Source organism: Onychomys torridus, chromosome 7 (assembly GCF_903995425.1).
Source record: "Onychomys torridus chromosome 7, mOncTor1.1, whole genome shotgun sequence".
In the NCBI taxonomy this organism is placed as follows: Eukaryota; Metazoa; Chordata; class Mammalia; order Rodentia; family Cricetidae; genus Onychomys; species Onychomys torridus.
Window position 1 is genome coordinate 116116410 of NC_050449.1, and position 13964 is coordinate 116130373.

General features: G+C 38.8%; 1 protein-coding gene across 2 annotated transcripts in view; it reads left to right on the forward strand.

Annotated features, from left to right (window-relative positions):
• Sacm1l (SAC1 like phosphatidylinositide phosphatase) overlaps positions 1 to 13964 on the forward strand; it is an 83943-nt gene that overhangs the window by 36918 nt on the left and 33061 nt on the right. The window lies entirely within an intron of this gene.

Below are 13964 nucleotides of genomic sequence, written 5' to 3' on the forward strand. Positions count from 1 at the left end.
CTAACTTTTGCCACAATGAAAATAAACTCCATAAGGAGTTTCTTCAATGCCCATCATCTTCTCTGAAGTATATTGGTGTTGCCAGGAGCAGACATGTCTCATAGTCATAACAAAAGAAGAGATCTATGTTATTAACACATCTTAAATGCCATATTCTGTAGATCTCTGAAGGGTTTGAAGATGACCTGTCTATCTAAAATATATCTCTGTTTGACCTTGAAAACATACCTAATATGACTACAAGTTCGGTTGTAATGACTACTTTCATTTCTTTATATCCTAATTAGTTGGTAATAATAACTTTCAAAGACTAGCAATTTGCATTACATTGTTAAATGAACTGTATAGGTACAATACCTTGAACCAAATTAGAAATATATGTATAGTATTTTCTAACAAAATCAATCTCAAATTTGTATCAATATACATAATTTGTATACAGTATACAAAAGTTCAATCCAATGTAAAATATTTAAAATTAAAATACTGCTTTTTAAAAGTAGATTCAGTAATCTACCTTTTTATCTCATCATATATCCATATTCTCTCTTTTTTCTTTTCAGAGTAGATTGAATAATTTACCTCTTATCTATATCCTCTTTTGTTTAACAATAACAACTTATAACCAACCATCCTAAACAATGACAATTATGGAGACTTCAAATTTAGTGTTAGGCATGGTCATGATTACCTGCAGAAACCTGATAGAGACTCAAACACGAAAATATGTACAGGCAGCTAGATGAAACCTTTTTTCTAGAATGTTAGTACTCTAACAAAAGTTATATATATATATATATTTCTTATAAATTTTGATATAAAATTCATACCTTAAGAAAAGTTTTAAAGAGTCAAAATAAAACCAAAGAATTATGAGATTAGTGGCAATAGAATAGTCCCTTAATTTTGATTTTCTTCTGTCTTATATCAGGTGGCTCTTCTGACATTAAAGTAGAGATTTTGCATTTTTTTTTAACAAGCATGCTTGGATTTAGAGAAGGAGAGGCCCATGCTCCAACTCCAAAGCCAGCTTTACCTTTTAACTGAACTGGGACTACATAAAGAGCATTTATGTTAAGTGTTTGTAGAGAACAGCAGAAACAAACATTTAGGAGACTTACGAAATTTTATATATGATATACCAATAGGCCATTTTACTCTTTTTTCTGGGACATTCTTTTCTGCATGATTTATTCTCTTTCTTCTGATGTCTCATTTGTCCAGTGTTCTTCAGAGTCCTTAGCCTTCATTCTCCTGAAAGACAAAAACAGAAACCCTTCCCCAAGCCTAACTTTGGGGAGGTTCCCTTTTGGCAAGTTATAGCGGATTAAATGAAAAGCATTTGTTGTTAGTTGTATAAGTTAATTTAAATTGAATAGTCATGCTAGTTGATGAACTATCACCTCTTCTGATTGGGAGGTCTCTTGTTGAAATGGAACCTTTACCAATTTTGATGGTATCTATAGCTTTTTTTCTCCTGTAGAAACAAAAGCAAAACCTCATCCCCAACATCCTGGTTTCCATTCTGAGGCTAGCAGTCCTTAAAGTATACAGGCTCATTTGATTCTGTAGTTTTTTTCTATTAGCCAGTGTCTCTCCACAGCTGTTGTTCCTTTCTCATTAGCATTGTGAAAATTCAAAGTTAATAGAGCATTATGTAATCTATTTCTGGGAGTTGTTACTATCCCTTTCTGTTTATTTAGCATGTCCTTCAGAGTTCAATTTGATCTTTCTATGACTGCTTGGCCCATAGGATTGTGTGGTATATCTGTAATATGCTTTATATTGTAATAAGCAAAAAAACTGTTTCATTTTAGCAGAGAAATATGCTGGAGCATTGTCCGTTTTAATTTGTATACCCATGATGGCCATAACTTCTAGCAAATGCGTCGTTACAGAATCAGCCTTTTTGGAACTCAGAGCAGTTGCCTATTAAAATCCTGAGTAGGTATCAATGTTATGGTGTACATATTTCAGTTTTCCAAATTTTACAAAATGAAACACATCCATCTGCCAGATTTCATTCCTCTGAGTACCCTTTGGGTTACATCCTGCTGGTAGTAGAGTTTGATTGTAAAAAGAACAAGTTGGACATTTCCTTATAATTTCCTTGGCTTGTTGCCAGGTTATGGAAAAATTCTTTTTTAAACCCTTACTATTGACTTTTTTTTTTTTTTAATGAAATTCTGAGACCTCCAGCACATTTCCTATCAATAATTGATTGATCTCATCATTTCTTGTGTTAGAGGTTCCAGCAGACCCGAATGGGATCGGATGTGAGTTATATATAAGAGAGATGATTCCTATTCCTGATTGTATCTTGTAACTGAATAAATAATGAAGTTAATTCTGATTCAATGAAGGATAAATTCTGCTGTTTCAATATGTAAGACCACTCTTTCAGCATATTGAGAGTCAGTAACTATGATGAGAGATTCCAAAAAATCTATTAATACTATCAGAATAGCATACAATTCCAATTTTTGAGCTGAATTATAAAGACTTTGAACCACTTTAAATTCTGATTTGTAACCTCCCTTTCCTTGTTTGTTTGTGTCTGTATAAAATGTAGGGGCTCCAGATATTGGTGTTTCCCATACAATGTGAGGCAGGATCCAGTTAGTTCTCTTTATAAGTTTAATTCTATCACTTTTGAGATATTCTTTATCTCTCCCAGAAAATTACTGCAAGCTCTTTGTCAGGGTTCACGTTCTGCCTATAATTTGTCAGTTTCATCATTAGTTAATTTCTGCTGGGTCTATTCCTGCTAATTAATGAAGTCTCAATTTTCCTTTTAAAATCAACTCAGATCTTTCCCACATAAGTTTTAAATTTTTTATTCTGTTTGGTAGAAATATCAATTCCAATATGTAGTTGGAGAGCTTCTCTCCAGGTGCCACCAAGCCCTGTTAGTCCAACAACCCATTTGTAAAATAAACACACAGACATTTATATTATTTAAACTGCTTGGCCATTAGCTCAGACCTACCATTGTCTAGCTCTTACTCTTATATTTAGCCCATTTCTATTAATCTATACTTTGTCACGTGGCTCATGGCTTACCAGTACCTTAACTCTTTTTTGTCACGGTGGCAGCCGGCAGTGTCTCCCCCGCCCCCAGCCTTCCACCTCCCAGAATTCTCTTCTCTCTTGTCCCGCCTATACTTCCTGCCTGTCCTTAATCTACCCTTTTATCCTATTATATCTATATCATATCCCCCCCCCTTTTTTTTTAAAGAGATCGCATTTGTAATCAACCAGTTTTAAATAAAAACATTGGTTTTTTTTCTGTCCCACACCAGAAATTTGATTTGTGACATAAGAATCTCTTAACCTTTTTTTTTTAAACAATGTGTTTGGGTTTAGAGAAGAAGTGAGTCAATTCCGTCTCCAAAGGCAGCTGGGAATTTGGGCGTAGTTTTTCTTACTACTTCCTGCTGGAGGGGGGCGCTGTATCTTATGGGGACATAAAGAAAATTTTAGGATTATGAAGTAGTCCATGAGGGTAAACCTCTGAGCCAGTTGCCTTGAAACCATTCTGGATGTTGGATCATCTGGGCCATTGTGTCATTGGAGACCTTTCAGATGGTCTTGGCTGATCAAACCTGATGTATCTTAATCTGGAACAAATCCATAGCCTCTGGCTTTCTGTGGAAACAAAAGCAGCGATTCTTTTCCAAAGCAACATATCCTTATATCCAAATTTTGAAGTCAAGGTACCTTTAAAATTCACAACAGCTTTTACAATCAAATCTTTTTTTGTAGTTAAAAATCCCAAAGACAAGACAAACCAGATTCTCTTTGTAATATCCATCTTTGTAAGACTCAAACACCACTGTGGCTGCTGGCTCCGCCCACTTCAGCTTCTCAACATGGCGGTGGTACAGTTTACCACCAGCTCTGGGTCTGGAGCCATGTGTACCATCAACTATCAGAAGCAGTTTTATCAAAGCAGTGTATAGCCCAGAAACCTTTTTTTTTTTCTAAACTAGCAAATAAATCCAACATGCAGCAGAGTAAAGTGCTGTTTGTAGATTCCTCATTCCTGCCACACTGCAGGTAAGACGCACACTCCAGGAACCCGCCATAGTAGCTCAAACCAGCAAGCTGCCGCTAATTTGAGAGAGACAACTAGGAAGCTGTTTTTTAGCTCAGCTCCATTTTAGAATCTTTTTTCTCAGGTTTTAGGTGGAAACTCTTGCCAACACGTTGGGCGCCATTTGTAGTTGGAGAGCTTCTCTCCAGGTGCCACCAAGCCCTGTTAGTCCAACAACCCATTTGAAAAATAAACACACAGACATTTATATTATTTAAACTGCTTGGCCATTAGCTCAGGCCTACCGTTATCTAGCTCTTACTCTTATACCAATATATTCCTCTGCAATAAAATTCCTGTAGGAGAATGCTTAGATGGTAAAATAAGCAAAATGCAATCAAGCTTTGGATCCACACAATCCACATGTGCATCCTGTATTTTCATTTCTACCAAGGCCAGTTCTCTCTCAGCTTCATCTGATAATTCTCTTGGACCTTGTCAGCCTCTAAGGTTTTGAACAAATTACTTAGTTCATAATTTTTTACCCCAACAGCAGTCCGTAGATAGGAAATGTCTCCGAATAATCTCTGAAAATCATTAAGAATCTGTAATAGATCTCTCCTAATTTGCACCTTTTGGGGTCTAATTTTTTGTAGACCTATTTTATATCCTAAATAATAGAATCTCTTCTTTGTATCTTTTCAGGAGCAATTTGTAATTCCCAACAAGGCAAAATTTTCTTTAGTTCTTGAAACATTGTTTCTAAATTATCTTCATTTGAATCAGCTAGTAAAATATTATCCATGTAAGGATAAATTATGGATTTAGGAAATTATTTACATATATCACCACAATGGAGGAAGTGTTTTTTAAAGTTATGGGGAAATAAAAAAAAAATGAGAAAAATCTCAAGGTAAAGCCCTTGTTTAGTCTGTTGTCTTCATCCCCAGTCTAACTCTCCTCTCTTTTCTGCCCTCTCCCCTCCCCTGCTCCTCTCTCCTCTCCTATCTCTCTTTCCTGTAGATGGAATTTTCTTTGGGCTACCAGCTCACAAAAAAAAAAAAAAAGGACACAGAGACTTATTATTAATTATGGAAGCTCGGCCTTAGCTTATGCTTTTTTTTTCTAACCAGCTTTACAACTTAAATTAACCCATTTCTATTCATCTCTGCTGCCAAGTGGCTTGTGGCTTTCCCCTCTCCTCCTGCATGTCCTCTTCCTCTGAATCTGGCTGGTGACTCCCCCTTTCTTCTTCCTAGAGCTCTTTCAGTCCAGAAGTCCTTCCTGTACCTCCTGCCTAGCTATTGGCCATTTAACTTTTTATTAAGACAAGTCACAGTGACATATCATTACACAGTGTAATCAAATATTTTGTAATACCTTCCTTTCTCTTACATAGGTCTTATATATCCTAGACTGGCCCCAAACTCAGTATGTAGCCAAGTATAACCTTGAGCTTCTGATCTTTGTGCCTCTATCTCCCAAGGATTTCAAGCCTTCTGCATGCTCGACATGTATTCTACATCTTCAGCTCTGCTCCTACCCCTACCCTCCACCAAGTTTTTAAAAGTACTCCTAAGAATAAAATAAGAACAGATATGTTTTAAGTAGTTTTCAAGGATCTGGACCTATTGTTTCTATTTTGTTTTCAAAATGAGATTATGAATGGACAAATAATAATCTATAGTAGGACTTTCTTTTGGGGACTGCCAGCTCCCAAATAATGACATGAAGACTTAATTATGAAAGCTTTGTCTTTAACTTAGGCTTGTTCCCACCTAGCTCTTATAACTTAATTAACCTGCTTCTATTAATCTATGTTCTGCCATGTGGCCTCTTACCTCTCCTCCATTCTGTATATCCAACTCCCTCTTTGTCTCTCTGCCATCTCCTATGTGTCTAGATTCATCCTGACTTCATTTCTCTGCCCTGAAGTCCTACCTAACGTCTCCTGCCTAGCTATTGGCCCTTTGGCTCTTTATTAAACCAATCAAGTGCCTTAAGCAGGCAAAGTAAAACAGTGACACATCTTCACACAGTGTGATAAAATATCCTGCAACAATAATCAAATATGATCTTAGGCTTGTTTTCTAAGCAGCTTTCTAATTAGTTTACCTATCTAATATTGGATTTAAAGCTTGAAATGGACTTTATTTAGTGTAGTTTCTTAACTGGGAATGTATTTCTAGGTTTCATATTTACAGAGATCAATAAGTATATCTTAGTGTAGTACACTGTAGGTGGGGAGAGATGTGTTCATGAGGTTCTTAATACAGATTATTCAGGGCTCTGTAGTGCATGGTAGGGTTGTGACTTTTACTTCACATACGATGAAAACGTACTTTGAGAGAGTAGAGGTTGAGCAGACGATTTGCATAGTAAGGCAGCACCCCTCTGACAGCAGTTGGCCCAGTGTGAGTAAGGTGGAGACAAAGTCATGACAGTGAGAGTGGATTTCTCCAAGAACCAAGAAGGTGTCAATGTTGTTGGGTAGGTATCTTTGGAAAAATTGAGCTAACTAGGTTTTCTGACTATACGGAATATGAAAGAGATTGGTGGAAATGTAAGGTTCTTGTCATGTTAACTGGAAGGAAACCGTCCTTTGAGATTTGTGAAGCTCAGCATTTCAATAGGTGAATGAAGATGTGAGGGAGGAGCCAGATTAATAGAACTGGAATTGAGGGGAGAGTTCATACTAGAGACTTAATTTCTTTTTGTTTTGTGAGATGGCATACTCCTTATGATGCATGTGGAGAGTTCAACGGACAACTTCAGGTGCCAGATTCTTGGTTTTGCCATGTGAGTCCTGGGGATTGAGTTCCTTGTAGGCTTGGTAGAAAGTACCTTACTTAACCCATTTGAGTCATCTTTCTGGCCTTACAGATGTAAATTTGTGGGTGGTCAGGGTAGATGGCATTTCTTTCTTTCTTACAACATCTATTTAATTTTTGTGTGCATGTGCACACTTGTGGAAGTCAGAGGGCAACTTTTAGGAGTCTGTTCTCTCCTTCCACCTTGTGAGTTCTAGGGATTGATTGAACTCAGATCTGCAGGCTTGGTGACAGGTGACTTGATTATCCACTGAGCCATCTCATCAGTGCTAGGATACCATTTTAGTCCATGAAATGGGATGAGATTACTAAAGGGAGAAATAGAGATATATACTCTAAAGAGAGTGAGAGATGTACTGTTGGAAAGAGTTTCTACATCATGAGAAAATGCTAGAGCCATGTACTGTAGGCATTAGGCTACATAAAAGACTTCTAAAAATGAACCACAGGGAGTGAACTGAAAGGGCAGATCATAGGGTTGCTCCAAGCTTTATGCAGATACTAACATAGACCAATGAGGGAAAGTCAAAGCAAGTGAAAGTAATGTCCTGTAAACAAGTGAAGACAGTGTTTCTAAGAAGAGGGTATCAACAGCTGAGACATGCTAGTGGTTAGATATGACAATTCAGGAAGAAGGTTATGTTCCTGCCCCTGTCCTCCCTCCCCAAATGAGGAGATTAACAGTCTGGTAAGAAAGGTTTTAGAGAAGTTGGGAATGGTAAGGGTGCATACTGGAATAAGGCTTTGAGTGTATGAGCAAGGAGGAAATTCTGGCCTGGCTGTAGGTTCAGTGGGTAATATGTCATAGGAGCATATACGCCTTTTCAGTGAAATATGAAGCAACATTGTTAGCCATTAGTGGTGGGAATTGAGGAGGGTGTGGATTGGGTCTCCTGGGAAGTAGGGTTAGGTGGGCCTGGGTCTAACTCTGGATAAAGAGTAGTGAATTCATTCATTTTTCTAAAATTATCTCATTTTAGTGGTTGGTGTGTCTTTGCATGCACACATACTCTTTCTGTAATTAGAGGAAAATGAGTCATAAAGGCAGTCATATTTTCTACCTGATTTAACTCTCTAGCAGCAGGATAATGGATTTTATCTTTGTGTCCTGTCTCAAAATAGTTAATTTGGGCAAGCAAGTGAAATAATACTGCCTTGGAATCTTCTCTGGTGCTGTGACTTTTGAAGAAAGCTTTGGGAGCTTAAGGAACCATCAGTGAATTTTGTGGTGACAGACAGCAGTGATCCTTAGCACTTCTTTTTTGTTTGTTTGTTTTGTTTTTTTTAGCTGAGGATCAAACCCAGGGGCTGTACTTGCTAGGCAAGTGCTCTACCACTGAGCTAAATCCCCAACTTTGTTAGCACTACTTTTTTTTTTTTTCTTTATTATTATGTGTTTTAAATTTTATACATCAGCCATGGGTACCCCTGTTCTCTCCCCTCCCACCCTCACCCACACCTTCCTCCCAGCCCCTCCCCTCCATTCCCATGTCCTCCAGGATCAAGGCACCCCTGGGGATTCATTTAAACCTGGTGGATCCAGTACAGGCAGGTCCAGTCCCCTCCTTCCAAGCTGAGCAAAGTGTCCCTGTGTAAGCACAAGCTTTCAAACAGCCAGCTCATGCACTAAGGACAAATCCTGGTCCCACAGACTGGGTGTCTCCCAAGCAGATCAAGCTATTCAATTGTCTCACTTATCCAGAGGGCCTGATCCAGCTGGGGGCTCCATAGCCTTTGGTTCATAATTCATGTGCTTCCATTCGTTTGGCTATTTGTCCCTGTGCTTTTTGCAATCTTGGATTCAACAATTCATGCTCTTGCAGACCTTCCACTTTCTCGACAGTTGGACACCTGGAGCTCCACCTGGGGCCTGGCTGAGGATCTCTGCATCCACTTCCATCAGTTATTGGACGAGAGTTCCAGCACGACACTTAAGATGTTTAGCCATCTGATCAACGGACTAGGTCAAATCAGGCTTTCTCTCGACCATTGCCAGCAGTCTACAGAGGATGTATCATTGTGGATTTTTGGGGACCTCTCGAGCACTCTGCCTATTCCTGTTCTCATGTGGTCTTCATTTATCATGGTCTGATCCAGCTGGGATCTCCTGCTCCCCTAAGCTTGCTTTCTCTCAAATCTTGCCCTTCATTACTCCCACTGTCATCCAGGTTGTTAATGTAGATCTCATCCATTTCTCTGTCATTGGGTGATCCTTGGGTCTTTCCTAGGGTCCCATTTTCTAGGTAGCCTTCCTGGAGTTGTGTAGCAGTCTAGTCATCTTTGTTTTACATCTAGTATCCTCCTATGAGTGAGTACATACCGTGTTTGTCCTTCTGAGTCTGGGTTACTTCACTCAGGATGATTTTTTCTAGATCCATCCATTTGCCTGCAAACCTCATGATGTCATTGTTTTTTTCTGCTGAGTAGTACTCCATTGTGTATATGTATCATATTTTCTTTATTCATTCTTCAGTTGAAGGGCATCTAGGTTGTTTCCAGGATCTGACTATTACAAACAGTGCTGATATGAACATAGCTGAGCAAATGCCCTTGTGGTATGATTGAGCATTCCTTGGGTATATGCCCAAGAGTGCTATAGCTGGGTCTTGGGGGAGATGGATTCCCAATTTTCTAAGGAAGCACCATATTGATTTCCAAAGTGGCTGTACAAGCTTGCATTCCCACCAGCAGGGGAGGAGAATTCCCCTTGCTCCACATCCTCTCCAGCATAAGCTGTCTTCTGAGTGTTTGATCTTAGCCACTCTGACAGGTGTAAGGTGGTATCTCAGAGTCGTTTTGATTTGCATTTCCTGGATAATTAGGGATGTTGAGCAATTCCTTAAATGTCTTTCAGCCATTTGAACTGCCTCTGTGGAGAATTCTCTGTTTAGTTCTATAGCCCATTTCTTAATTGGACTGTTGGGCATTTTGATGTCTAATTTCTTGAGTTCTTTATATATTCTGGATATCAGCCTTCTGTCAGATGTGGGGTTGGTGAAGACCTTTTCCCATTCTGTAGGCTGTCGCTTTGTCTTGTTGACCGTGTCCTTTGCACTACAAAAGCTTCTCAGTTTCAACAGGTCCCATTGATTGATTGTTTCTCTCAGTGTCTGTGCTACTAGTGTTATATTGAGAAAGTGATCTCTGGTGCCAGTGCGTTCAAGACTACTTCCTACTTTGTCTTGTGTCAGGTTCAGAGTAACTGGATTTATGTTGAGGTCTTTGGTCCAGTTGGATTTAAGTTTTGTGCATGGTGACAGATATGGATCTATTTGCAGCCTTCTACACATTGACATCCAGTTATGCCAGCACCATTTGTTGAAGATGCTTTCTTTTTTCCATTGTACATTTTTGGTTGCTTTGTCAAAAATTACATGTTCATAGGTGTGCGGGTTAATGTCAGGGTCTTCAATTCGATCCCATTGGTCCACATGTTGGTTTTTATGCCAGTACCAAGCTGTTTTTATTATAGTAGCTCTATAGTAGAGCTTGAGGTTGGGGATTGTGATGCCTCCAGAGGTTGTTTTATTGTAGAGGATTCTTTTGGCTATCCTGGGTTTTTTGTTTTTCCATATGAAGTTGAGTACTATTCTTTCCAGATCTGTGAAGAATTGTGTTGGTAATTTGATGGGTATTGCGCTGAATCTGTAGATTGCTTTTGGTAAGATCGCCATTTTTACTATGTTAATCCTGCTTATCCATGAGCATGGGAGATCTTTCCATTTTCTGACATCTTCAATTTCTTTTTTCAGGGACTTAAAGTTCTTGTCATGTAGGTCCTTCACATGCTTAGTTAGCATAACCCCAAGGTATTTTATATCATTTGTGGCTATTGTAAAGGGTGATGTATCTCTGATTTCCTTCTCAGCCTGTTTGTCTACTGTATATAGAAGTGCTACTGATTTTTTTTTGAGTTGATCTTGTATCCTGCAATGTTGCTGAAGGTTTTTATTAGCTGTATCAGTTCTTTGGTTGAATTTTTGGGGTCACTCATGTATACTAACATGTCAGTGTACTTGCTCCAGAGAGAGTTGACAGATTTAGGGAACCTCTCTCTGGTCCAGATGGAAGCTCTGGGCCAGATGGCAGCATTGGTCCAGATGAGAGTGCTGGCCAGATAGGAGCTGGGGGGCTGGACTCTGAGTCTCGGGAAGTCCCTGGGGTCTCCTTATTTTGTTCAGATGGGAGCGCCTCTTGTCCAGATGTGAGTTCCTCTGGTCTGTGGTCCAGATGGGAGTTCCAGGGCAGAACTTGGGGCTGGTCTCTGATTCTCAGGAAGTGGCTGGGGTCTCCAGCAGATGAGTGTGGGGGCAGAGTGTGGAGACTGCAGTGTCTGCCAGCAGTCTTGGAAAAGGGGAGCCTTCCAGCAGGGCCCGCCAGTTGGCAGGAAACTGGGGCCAAGTTGGTCAGGTCCTCCCGGGATGGCCTGTGTCCAGTGGTGGGACCCAAGGGCAGTTGCCTCTCTGGCTAGCACTCACCTCTGGTCCAGATGGGAATTCCGGGCTCGTTAGCACTTCTTGAGAATTTGATCTCTTGAGAATTTGCCAGTGCTTCTTGTTTGAATTCCTAACGCATTCATACTAGGAATTATTTAAAAGAATGTTCATAGCAGCATTTTATAACAAAATAGTGAGCCCCATAGAATAAAGGAATTAGGTCTCTGTGTTCTTGTCCTTTTCAGATTACACACAACTCTGAAGAGGAACAAATTGCTCTGGGATAACTCTGGAAACTCATGGGGAGGAATGACAGGTTTAGAAGGCTGTAGTGTAGTGTCATTTTCATAAAGCTCAAATGCAGGTTTCTTTTTTAAGTGATGATTATAGGTATAGAAAGACAGAGAATGGTTGCCACAAACTTGTTAAAAGTCATTATTTTTGGGCATAAATTCAGCTGTCTAGAAAGGAGAAGAAATGGCTAAGTTGAGACTTGGTTGTATTCTGAAGTTGGATGGCAGGCTTTTGGATTATTTTATTATGCTTTATAATGAGTGAATAAAATTATATTAAGAAAAAGATGTTACATATAGCAAACATGGCAAACCTAAATAAATTAGCAAAAATAAACAATATGGCCAGTGAAACAATAAAACTTGTTAGCCTCTTAATTCTTCCATGAGTTGGATAAACTCGAAAGTATCAAGAGTGGGTAAAGAGAATAAGTTAAAATAATTCTCAAGTCCATTGACATTTTCTGATAGTATCAGATGGTGGATATGATTTGATCCATGTCCACAGGCTCACACAAAGAAATGTTTGTTGAAACTGGTTATGACAGCAGAATCCAGAAACAACTTGCATGTCTATCAACAGTAGACTGGACAAATAAACTAGTATATCCTTTCTGATGTGGTGGTGTATGCCTGTAATTTCAGCCCTGTGTAAAGCTGAGGCAGGAAGGTTAATAGTTTGATATTCTCCACCCTAACAAAACACCAACCAGTAGTATGTTTATGCAGAGGATAATTAAATAATTGTAGTAGTGAATGAGTCTCAAACATACAGAGCATGCAAGGCTTCAGGAATGCTTAACTGTAATGCCTTTCATGCAAAAAAAAAAAAAAAAGTAAAAAGCTATTCAGAATAAATGCATTGTTTAGTGGCAAAACTAGAGAGTCAAGCAAAGGAATGAAGTGAGTGGTCCCTGTTTGCAGATTTTCTTTCCCACCCACCAGTTCCTGAATAACTGACACCGAGGCATATTAGTTATAAATGCTTGGCCGACAGCTCAGACTTAGTACTAACTATCTCTTACAACTTAAATTAACCCATTTCTATTAATCTATGTGCCACCACATTGCTTTACCTGTTTTCCAGCATGTCTTGCTTCTTCTGCATCTCCTGGCAACTTCTCTAACTCCACCCTTCCCAGAATTTTCCCACCCAATAATCTCTTACTGCCCAGCTATAGGCCAGTGAGAGTAATACATGTTTACAGTGCTGTTCCACAGCAGGTCTCTTTCTCAATGGCAATTATAGAGCCAGATGGAGTAAGCTCAGCATGCTTCAGAGATGCACTTGTGTACATAGGTTTTGCTAAAAGCCACCATTTTAGTCAGTTTTAATTGTACAATTCAGTGACTAGTATCGAAGGAAAGGCTTGGAGAAATCCCAGGCTAACCTTGAACTCTGCACATCTGAATATGATCTTGAACCTTCTACTTTTGAGCGCTGAAATTACATTCATGTGTTATTACATCTGTTATAACATTTTTGTCATGCTGGGTATCGTATCCAGGGCTTCATGCATGCTAGAATGCACTCTACCATTTTATATATTTTTTACATTATTTTTTCCACTTTTAGGTTTTTTTTTTTTTTTTTTTTTACATTCCAGAGAAAAAGTTAATTTGTTTCAATCTGAAATATTTATATATCAACTGTTGTGATTAATTTATATGTATAAATTATATGTATGATCTCTTTTTTTTTTTTTTTTTTTTTTTTAAGAGACAGGGTTTCTCAATGTAGCCCTAACTGTCCTAGAGCTAACTAACTCTGTAGATCAGGCTGTCCTTGAATTTATGAAGCTCTGACTGCCTCTGCCTTTCAAGCCCTGGGATTAAAGACATACACCACAAGTGCCCGGCTGTATTTCATTTTTTTCTTTATTTAATTTTTATTTTCTTTTATGTGTATGTTTTGCTTTCATGTACATGTGCGCATTACATATGTGCCCGATGCCCAAGGAAACTAGAGGATAGTGTCAAATTCCCTGGAACTATAGTTCCAGAGAGTTGTGAGCTGCCATGTGAGTACTGGGAACTGAACCCGGGTCCTCTGGATGAGCAGTCAGTGCTCTTAACCACCGAACCATCTCTCTACCCCTTCTTCATTTAATTTTTAAGTAGTTATGTTTTACAGTACAAGGGATCGAACCCAGGACTGAGCAATGTTCCTAGCTCCTATTCTGTTTTCCATTTCTTAATCTGAAGGTTAATTTCTTTCAGATTTCTGGTTTTCATTCCGAATAGGGTTTTTGGTGAGATAATTGACACCTGGTTCTGTACTTTTAGAAAGTAATTGAAGATATCATGGAAACGAAAAATTAAATAGAAACACTAGCAAAGTTCTTAAATATTCTGTATATGTGTCACT